This window comes from Mesocricetus auratus, unplaced genomic scaffold (assembly GCF_017639785.1).
Source record: "Mesocricetus auratus isolate SY011 unplaced genomic scaffold, BCM_Maur_2.0 Super-Scaffold_100007, whole genome shotgun sequence".
Lineage (NCBI taxonomy): Eukaryota > Metazoa > Chordata > Mammalia > Rodentia > Cricetidae > Mesocricetus > Mesocricetus auratus.
Genome location: NW_024429191.1, coordinates 43,992,915 through 44,003,058, shown reverse-complemented (window position 1 = coordinate 44,003,058; position 10,144 = coordinate 43,992,915).

Genomic DNA, 10,144 nt, shown 5'->3' with positions numbered 1-10,144 from the left:
AACAGCAAAGTAGCCCTTGAATCAGAAGTGGCCAGGCATTCTCGGTGCCTTCTGATTATCCTATGTGCACCAACAAAGAAGAACTAACTGTATGGCCAGTTTACTCTGGTATGGGAGTAATTTCACGTGTGCTTGTTACAAATGCATAGTTTGTAACCTAGTTTTATACATCGGCATATGCACAGGCGCACACACACACATTAGTTCTGCGTCAGCAGTGGGAGTTGGAGCAGGAGCAGTGGTCTGGTGAAAGGTAAATGGCTCTTGGTATACTATGACCTCACCTTCTCTCACCTCTTTGGGCCAGAGCCCCTCTTGAATATCACACCTATTTCCCACCACACACCTCATTTGACTATCTGAACCTATCCCTGGATGACCATCTACTAGATGGCCACCCCACCCCTGTTCTAGGGTCTCATCTCACCACTAGCCTTGCCTTTCCACCCTCTAGTGTATATGTCTGGACCCTAACCAACGCCCTCCACCACCACTCTAGACAAGCCATTCATTGTGATAAGACTCTAGAATCTAGGGTTGAGGAGCTACCCACAACCTACAAGTGAGATTCTCCCAGCTCAATGTGTTTAGGGGTGCTCAGGACACCCGTTACCCATACCCATCAAGGAGGCATTTCACACAGGCTCCAGTGTCTAAAGACTGGCAGGATAGAAACATACAATTGCCGTAACTGGTATTGAGGTCACCTGTCCATTTTGCTTTGGCAGGGCACAGGGGACACTTTTCTAATTCTCATCCATCATAAGAATAGTTTCAAAGGTTGACAAATGTGAACCATACAATTTCCTCTCAACTAAAGCATAAGGAGAACCTTCATCTGTTCAGTAAATACCCAGACAAGTGCTTAGTCCCCACATCACTAGCATGTACTACACACACACACACACACACACACACACACACATACACACACACCTATTGTCTACCTATCTGTCTCCACCCAATGACCTACTTTAATGCATCTCCCAGAACATGAAATGTGAAGCTTGAAGATAGTCATGGGCATTTGAATAATTTGGTCCCAAGTTTGGACAGTTTAGGAGGTTCAGCCTTCTGGAGGAAGTCTGTCACTGGGGGCTTTCTTAGAGGTTTCAAAAGCCATGGACAAGTCCCAGTTATCTGTCTTGGTTTCCAGCTTCCTCCATGAAATGTGCTCTCCCTGCTGTTCCTGCTGCCAGTTGTCCCAAGTCCCTGCCATGATGGTTTCCTATTCCCCTGGAACCATGAGCCCAAATAAACCCTTCCTTCTGTAAGTTGCCTCCACCATGATATTTTGCCACAGAAATAGGAGAGTAACTAATATATCTACTTTGGGTTCCTTCCTGCACTCCAAGCAGCAAGCCAGGGCTACTTTGGTGGCTTAGGGGAAGGGTTAGGTGGAACTGAAGGCAAAAAAAAGCCCAGAGTCATCTTTGCTTCTGCTCCAAAAGCCTCAGCCTGGAGGAAGAAAGGATTTGCCAGACAGACAAAACATGTCTGGTGGAAAGGCAGAGAAGAGCTGAGACCCTTTTTTTTTCTGTTGACTTTTTTTATTTTAATTTTAAATAGCTTGTTTTACATGTCAATCCCAGTTCCCTCTCCCTCCCCTCCTCCTGCATCCCCCCACCCCCCCCATCCTCCCACGCTATTGCCAATTCCTTCCACATAAGGGATATCTAGAGTCTGTCATTTCACTCAGGGTAGAGTTCAGGCACTCCCTTAAGAGTCCAGGCTGAGAGAGCATCCCGCTTTGTGTTATGGACACACGATGTCTGTTAGTATTTGAGGGATAAACACTGATCCACTGCTCAGGACCCCATAGGTTGCCCAGGCCTCCTCACTGACTCTCACATTTAGGGTGTCTGGATCGGTCCCATGCTGGCCTCCCAGCTGTTGGTCTGGGGTCCAAGAGCTCTCCCCTGTTCAGATCAGCTGTCTCTGCTGGTTTTGCCAGCGCATTCTTTGCCAATTTGCTCATCACTCCTCTCTCTCTGTCACTGGGTTCCTTGGGTTTAGTTCAGTGTTTAACTGTGGGTGTTTGCCTCTGCTTCCATCAGTCACTGGATGAAGGCTCCAGGATGGTTATAGACATCAAGTTCATTATCAGGAACGGGCATTCCGGGTGGTCCCTACATTATTGCTTAGCTTGCTCACTAGAGGTCACACTGGTGCCTGATCTGTCTTCTAACCTATGATTCCCTCTTCCCCCTATCCTACCCCTCCAGTCAACTTTCCTGTTCCCCCATGACCTACTCTCTCTTCCTCTTCTCCCCCTCTCTATTTCCCAGCTCCCCCTCCCCCCAACCCCTCACCGTGCTCCCCATCTGTTCAGAGGATCTTGCCTCATTTCTCTTCTCTTGGGTACCACGCATATCTTTTATGTTCTTTCCTGTTTCCCAGAGTCTCTGTCATTGGAAGTGCAGACTGGCACACTCCTGATCCATGTCTAAAATCCATATATGAGTGAGTACATACCATGTTTGTCTTTTTGTGACTGGGTTACCTCACTCAGGATGGTTTCTTCCAGTGCTATCCATTTACCTGCGAATTTCAAGATTCCATTGTTTTTTTCTGCTGAGTAATACTCCATTGTGTAAATGTACCACATTTTCTCTATCCACTGTTCAGTTGAGGGGCATCTAGGTTGCTTCCAGGTTCTGGCTATTACAAATAATGCTGCTATGAACATAGTAGAGCAGATGCCCTTGTTGTATGAATTTGCCTCATTTGGATATATGCTTAAGAATGGAATTGCTGGGTCTTGTGGTAGATTGATTCCCATTTTCCTGAGGAATCTCCATACTGATTTCCAAAGTGGCTGTATGAATGGAACTGAATTGAAAACCCTGATTTTTAACCCACACACCTATGAACACTTGATTTTTGACAAAGAAGCTAAAACTATACAATGGAAAAATGAAAGCATCTTCAACAAATGGTGCTGGCATAACTGGGTACTGGTATGCAGAAGACTGCAGATAGACCCATGTTTATCACCTTGTACAAAACTTAAGTCCAAATGGATCAAAGATCTCAACATAAATCCAGCCACACTGAAACTTTCAGAAGAGAAAGTGGGAGATACTCTTCAACGAGTTGGTACAGGAGACCACTTCCTGACACAGTGGCACAGACATTGAGATGGACAATTAACAAATGGGACCTCATGAAACTAAAAAGCTTCTGTAAGGCAAAGGACACAGTCAACAAGACAAAAAGTCAGTCCACAGAATGGGAAAAGATATTCACTAACCCCATATCTGACAGAGGGATAATCTCCAAAATATACAAAGAACTCAAGAAGCAAGTTTCCAAAACACCAAAGGATCCAATTAAAAGGTGGGGTACAGAACTAAACAGAGAATTCTCAATAGAGGAGGCTAAAATGGCCAAGGGATACTTAAGAAAGTGTTCAACATCCTTAGCCATCAGGGAAATGCAAATCAAAACAACTTTGAGATACCATCTTACTCCTGTCATAATGGCTAAAATCAAAAACACCGAAGACAATTTATGCTGGAGAGGATGTGGAGAGAGGGGAACACTCCTCCACTGCTGGTGGGAGTGCCAACTCGTAGAGCTGAGACCCTTTTAAGAGCTGGGACAGATGGAGTTTAGGGACAGCAGACAACAGTCAAATCAGGGGGGACCTGTTTTCTGTGCCTGGGCAGAACGTTCAGAAAAGGAATAGGATCCCAGAGTAAAGTGGCTACCTCAAGCTCTGTGCAGAAATGGAGAGGGGGCAGGATTTGGACCAAGATGATGGATCCTAATACCCCTCATTTTCCATGCTAATGTCCTCTGTATCCCACATACAGAATGAATGTGCACCTTTCAAGTCCACATACCAAGGCTTCATGCAGTTTCTGTTTCTGTGGAATTCTCACGCTATCAAGAGAAAAATAGTAACTGACTCCCATTGACACAGAACTGGCAAGTCCACAACCTGAAGTGTGGGCTGGTAAACTCAAAACCTGCAGAGTAGGCTGCCAGATTAGAGGCCAAGGAATCATGGGAGCTCAGGCCTAAAGTCATGTGCGGCAGGAGTCTTTCTTTCTCTATGGGAAGGGAGTCTTTTTTCCTTAAGCGCTCATCAGGTGGGAAGAGCCTCTTTCACACAAAAGAGGGCCACCTGCTTTACCTAACACACACACACACACACACACACACACACACACACACACACACACACACACACAGAGAGAGAGAGAGAGAGAGAGAGAGAGAGAGAGAGAGAGAGAGAGAGAGAGGAAATCAATGCAGAAGGATCCATCTAGTACTATAACCCAGCCAAGTTAACAGTTGACTGTCACTTGCCATTGTACACCATGCTCGGCATGAGAAGGGACGCAAAGAGGGAGCAGGTACTGTGCGGGCCCCTTTGCTGGGCATTTTCCCACCAGAGAGAACTGGCCATTGTCAAATCTCCTGACACTTCAGCCATCTGATAAAACAGAAAGAACTGCTGTTTTTAAACACTTTTTGTACTAGGAGTTTTGTTAAGTGCTTCCCAGAGCTTATCTCCTGCAGAATCACTGGTTTCCACCATGCCAACCACAGCAGCAGCCTTGCCTGGCCCAGGTATGTACCCTTCACAGGAAATGATTTCTATTCTGTTTCAATGATTTATTTGTTTAATTTCATGATGTGAGTGCCTGAGTGTGTCCGTGTGTGTGTGTGTGTGTGTGTGTGTGTGTGTGTGTGTGTGTGTCCTGGTTCATTTCTCTGTGTGTCAACTTGATACTAGCTAGCTCTTTCTAGTAAAAGGGAACCTTAACTGGGCAATTGCTTCCATCAGATTGACCTGTATGCAAGTCTGTGGGGACATTTTCTTGGTTAAAGATTGATGTGGGAGGGTCTAATCCACTGTGGGTGGTGCCTTCCCGGGGCAGGTAGTCTTGGGTATAAGAAAGCAGTATGAACAAGTTGGGGGAGCAAGCCAGAAAGCAACACTCCTCCATGGCCTCTGCTTCAGTTCCTGCCTCTAGGCTCCTGCCTTGAGTTCCTGCCCTGATTTCCTTTCATGAAGGACTGTAAACTCTAAGCTGAAATAAACCCTTAGCCAACTCCTCCAAGCTGCTTTTTGTCATAACATTTTATCACAGCAATAGAAACCTTCCTAAAGATTGTGTGTGTGTGTGTGTGTGTGTGTGTGTGTGTGTGTGTGTGTGTGTGTACCACTTTGTTTAGCGCCTGCAAAGCCTAAAAGAGGACATGGAATCCCCTGAAACTGGAGTTCTAGGCAACTGTAAGCTGCCTAATACGGGTGCAGTAAAGTGTACTCTGATGTGCTGCAGGAGCAGTAAGTGTTGTAAACTGCTGAGCTATCTCTCCAGATGCCCCTCCCTCCCTGAGGTTCTAAGCAACGAAAGATTCTAAGAACAGGACCCCAACCAATTTCTGCTCCCTTCTCTAAGGATGGGTGTGTGTTTTCCAGAGGGATGCAGGAGGGCAGAAGTATCTTTTGTCCTTCATGAGTTTTCACACATAGGTCTTATCATCCTCATTCCCCTAGAAGCTTGGGTTTCAGAAAGCAAAACCCAGAAGACATTTTTTCTCTCTTCTCTATTGTCTGTCTCACTCATGCAGAGCGTGGGCCTCAGACCTCGGGTGAGACAGGGGAAATGATAGTGAGTTTATTTGTTTGTTTTGCTTGTTTGTTCCAGACAGCCTCACTTTGTCTCACAGGCCAGACTTGAACCTACTATGTAGCGCAGACTGGCCTCTGTCTTGGAGGGATCCTTCTATCTCAGCAACCAAGGTGCTAGGGCTTGCAGGTGTGATCATTGAGTCTGTCTGTCTGTCTGTCTGTCTGTCTGTCTCTCCCTCCCTCCCTCCCTCCCTCCCTCTCTCTCTCTCTCTCTCTCTCTCTCTCTCTCTCTCTCTCTCTCACTGTGTGTGTGTGTGTGTGTGTGTGCATGTGCAAGTATGTGGTGTATGTGGCATCAGAGACCGATGTTGGGATGTTTTCCTTAATCAAACACTTTTTCTGCTTTATTATTTTTGCAATAGGATCTGCCAATGAACCTAGACCTTGTTATTTTGGCTAGACTAGCTGGCTGGTAAGCCCCTGGGACCTGCCTGACTTTGTCTACCCTTCTCCCTGGCTCCTAGTGCCAGAGTTACAGAAATGTGTGTTGTTGTTTCCAGCTTCTACGTGAGTGCATAAGATCTGAGTGCAGGTCCTCATGTAGCATCCCATCATGTGGTTGCAATTTAGTCACTGCGTCTTTCTCCAGTCTCTAAGTCAGTACCTTTAAGGTATGAGCTCGCCTCATCTGTGGCAATCAACTGATGTGTCAGTTCAGTGCCTTCTCTTGGTTGTATTTCAGTATGTTCTCCATCATAACGTCCTTCTCCTGCATAAAATCATAAACAGAAGAGGACACATCCAAAACATGGAAAATCCTGATCATTGCTGACTTAAAAGACCACAAGGCTCCCACTTTATAAGGAAGCATTGCCCAGATTTTCTTGCATGTGGCAATACACTGGTCTTCTGAGCCACTCTCTCCCCTCCTCCCTCCATAACTGAAGAGAGTGGGTAGCAGCCACTCTGCACTGTAGCTTAGCTGGCAGAATGCCTGGGGAGCAGCCAGTGGCCTGGGTTCAATCTCCTGATAAGTCATCAATTTCTTTCTCACCCCAAACATCTGGTTTAGGCTCCTGAGTTATGAGCTAATATTAAATGTAAAAGCTTACAGCGTCACATATATAATGTTGTTGATTAGAAACATCAAGAAAAGTAATTGACTGGAGGGGACTTCTGTGACCAGCTGGTCAAACATCTGGATAGGATCCCAGGAGTCTAAACTGAATTCCTAAGCTGGCCATTCTTTCTTGGCCAGGAGTACATGGTAGCATCTTTAGAGGTTTCGAGTCTCAATCTTTCTGCACTGAGATTCCCACAGTACTTTATACACAATAATGTGAATGTATGTTTTGGTTAGCTGACAAAAAACTAAATAAAATAATTCCAGTTGTTATCTTCCCACGCATCCATTCCCTGGACATTGCCGGTGTCAGTATTTCTTGAACCTTGTCCTGTTACCAGCCATGACCACTGGGTGGCAGTGTGTACCCATGTTTGCCAAAGGCTGAGGTTCTTGAAGTAGGTGACCACTAGTTAAGTCCAGCTGGTTTGCAGCTGAGCATCCAAGGAAAGAGTTCCTGCCAGCCTGTGCTTTGTTTTCAGGAGCTGCCCTGGTGACAGCTCTACAAATCCCCTAAGTCAGCTTCTCCCCTCTGACCCCAGCCAGTAACCTGTGACCAGTACCCCAGAGCTAAATGCAGCTTCAGGAGACCCTGTATTCTGTCGGCCAACAGCAGGCCTCTCCTCTCACTCCTTTCTGCCAGGGTTGGCTCCTACCAAAAAAACAAGGGCCAATGGTCCATCTCCTATGGACCATTAGGGTTGGAATTTAGGGAGGACTGATGCAGGATAGTTGTTTGCAGGGTTGAGTTGAGAGGACTCGGAGGTCTCATGGTTCATGATCAAAGAGCAAGGATATTGTATTCTATTAGCCATCTCCCTTCCTGCCTGCTACCTGTCTCTCTTCCTTATATTAATTGGGTCCTCGTGACGAACCAGGTACTCAGTTAAGGGTTTCAACATTAATATCATCTTGGTCTCTGTCCTCAAAGAATTTATAAACTAAGCGGACAGAGAGATGAACCCTGGAACAGGGCCACAATATATTGTGTGCACACAGCCTTGGGTATGAACAATAGAATCAAGATGTAGAAGGAAAATGTTAGAAACCAGCATGCAGGTTGGTCTCACATTTCCCTTTGCTCTAGTGAGGCTACAATCATCAAAGGGCTGCCTTGTTTCAAGCCAAGTATGATAGTGTACTCTTGTAGGGCAGGTACTTGGGAAAGGAATTGAGAAGATGAAGAATTCAAGGTCAGTTTAGGCTGGGTAGTTTGAGGCCAACCTGAGACATGAAAGACCCTCCCTGGTTCTATAAACCAAATAAACAAGGGAAGCCTTCACCCGCCCTGCCAGGTGTTTGCTGGCCCCTGGAACGGCACACAGAGACAAGGTAGGTGCCCTGTGTGAGAGAGATGCCCTTGCTCTGTCATAACAAGACATTCCACCACATTTCCTGTGAAGTGTAGTCTCAGGGAGTGCCCAGCCGTGAGATCACTTGTAGGAGAAGCTGAGCGTCTATATTTTTAGGTGAAATTTCAAGAAAATGTTATTCTGACATTGTGAGCCAACAAAACGGCATGTGTGAAGCCAACTTTGGGCCCTTAGGGATTTCTAGCCCCTGGAGCAGTTATGCCTGTTTTCCTCTTGTGGGAAAGATGGGTTTCTGCACACTCTTGCTTTTCCAGCTTCCTTCCGCTCTGTCCTCAATTTGGCTTCTCATTGAGAACATAAAAGCTGTGCAGTTCAGTGCACACCACCTTAATGGTGTCTCCTCCTCTGTCCCTTCACCCCAGACTCTGAGCCAGTGGGCAGGAGTGGGGCTCAAGTTTCCTCTCTAGCTGATTCCAGGGTGATGCTAAAGAAGCTGGGGCCAGATGGTGGATGAGGACACCTGATGCAAAGTGCGCGCAGGCCGAAATAAGAATCAACCTTAGAGCTTTAGCTTGTGCCGTGGACTCGGAGTTGGCTGCCTTGCTTTTAAGTACAGGTAAAATGAGGTGGGAGGTAATGACTCCAATCCTGTCCTTTGCCTTGTTACTAATAGCTTCAAGATACTGGATGACAACTCTTTGTTTTGGGTGCTTAACAATGATTTGTGGCTTTGAAGCAAAAACAACAACAAAAACAAAACGAAAAAGCAAAACTAAACTGGCACATGGAGGCTGATTAAATCCCAAGGAGCAGAGTGTAATGTTCTCACTCCTTCCTCCCACCCTCTGTGACTACAGGAGACACTCAGCAGGGATGGAGGGTACCTCAGTGGTGGCTGATGCAAAGACGCATGATGCCTGTCCCTCCCTCTTCACGCTTTTTGTGATGCATTGAAGTTTCACTACAGGATGTCTGGGGGAACCTTTTCAGTTGTAGGCATGTTTGAAATCTGACAAAGACTCATTGGGGTCTTTAAGGGTGACATCAGGGTGGTCTTTGCCACCTGCTGCTCCAGTCTCCAAGAGGGAATTTGAAGCTCTTGGCTGAACAAGTCACCTTGACATCATGGAATGCCATCAACCAAAAGCAGGCGAGCCTGCGCTGTCACAGCAGTACAGTATCATTGGCAGCCAAAGGAAGTTCCAGCCACCCAAGAACCAAGAGGAGTCCTGCTCCCCATCCATTTCCTCCATGAAAGTTGGAAAGGCACAAAACTTGGCTTAGGAAGCCCCATCTTCACCTCCTTCATGAGTGGATTACTACTGTCATCTCAAGAGTGGGTTCTCTATGAGAGGATAAATTTAGTTCTCTTACACTGCATCTCACAGCCTCTTGACATTCTATTTTCCACCATGGGATAATGCAAGAAGAATTTCTTTTTTTGACCATAGGGGTCACCAATCTCAGAATTTGCCAGTCCCCAGTATTGTGAAAATAAAATTATTATTAATTACATTTTGCTACAGGGAGGGCCTTATTACAAAGCCTGACTTTTAATTTACTATATAGTTGAGAAGGGCCCCAAACTCATGACAGTCTTCTTGCCTCAGCCATCAAGGCGCTAGTATGATAGGGTGAAATGCCAGGCCTGCCCCTTCTCTTTCTGTCTCTATCTCTCCATCTCTGCCTCTGTCTCTCTGTCCTTCTCTGTGTGGCTCTCTCTGTCTTTGTCTTTTTATCTGTCTCTATCTCTCTGTGTGTCTCATTCTCCTTGTCTCTCTCTCTGTCTCTCTGTGTGTCTCTGTCTTTTTGTCTGTCTCTATCTCTCTGTGTGTCTCAATTCTCCTTGTCTCTCTGTCTCTCTGTGTGTCCTCTGTCTCTCTGTCTCTGTCTCTCTCTCCCCCAGTTATGGTATTCTGTTACAGAAGCACAAAATGGAGTAAGTCGGTCCTCATCTCAGAATCCTTTGCTTAACCACAGCTGTCTGCCATGTGGAACACACAAGGAGCACTGGGGAGTAGGACATGGTCATCCTGTTCAGGGTCCACCACACTCCCTCCACAGCACAGGAAAGACTTCCAAGCCCATGGCGAGCTTCCCCAAGCAGAGACTTTGTCA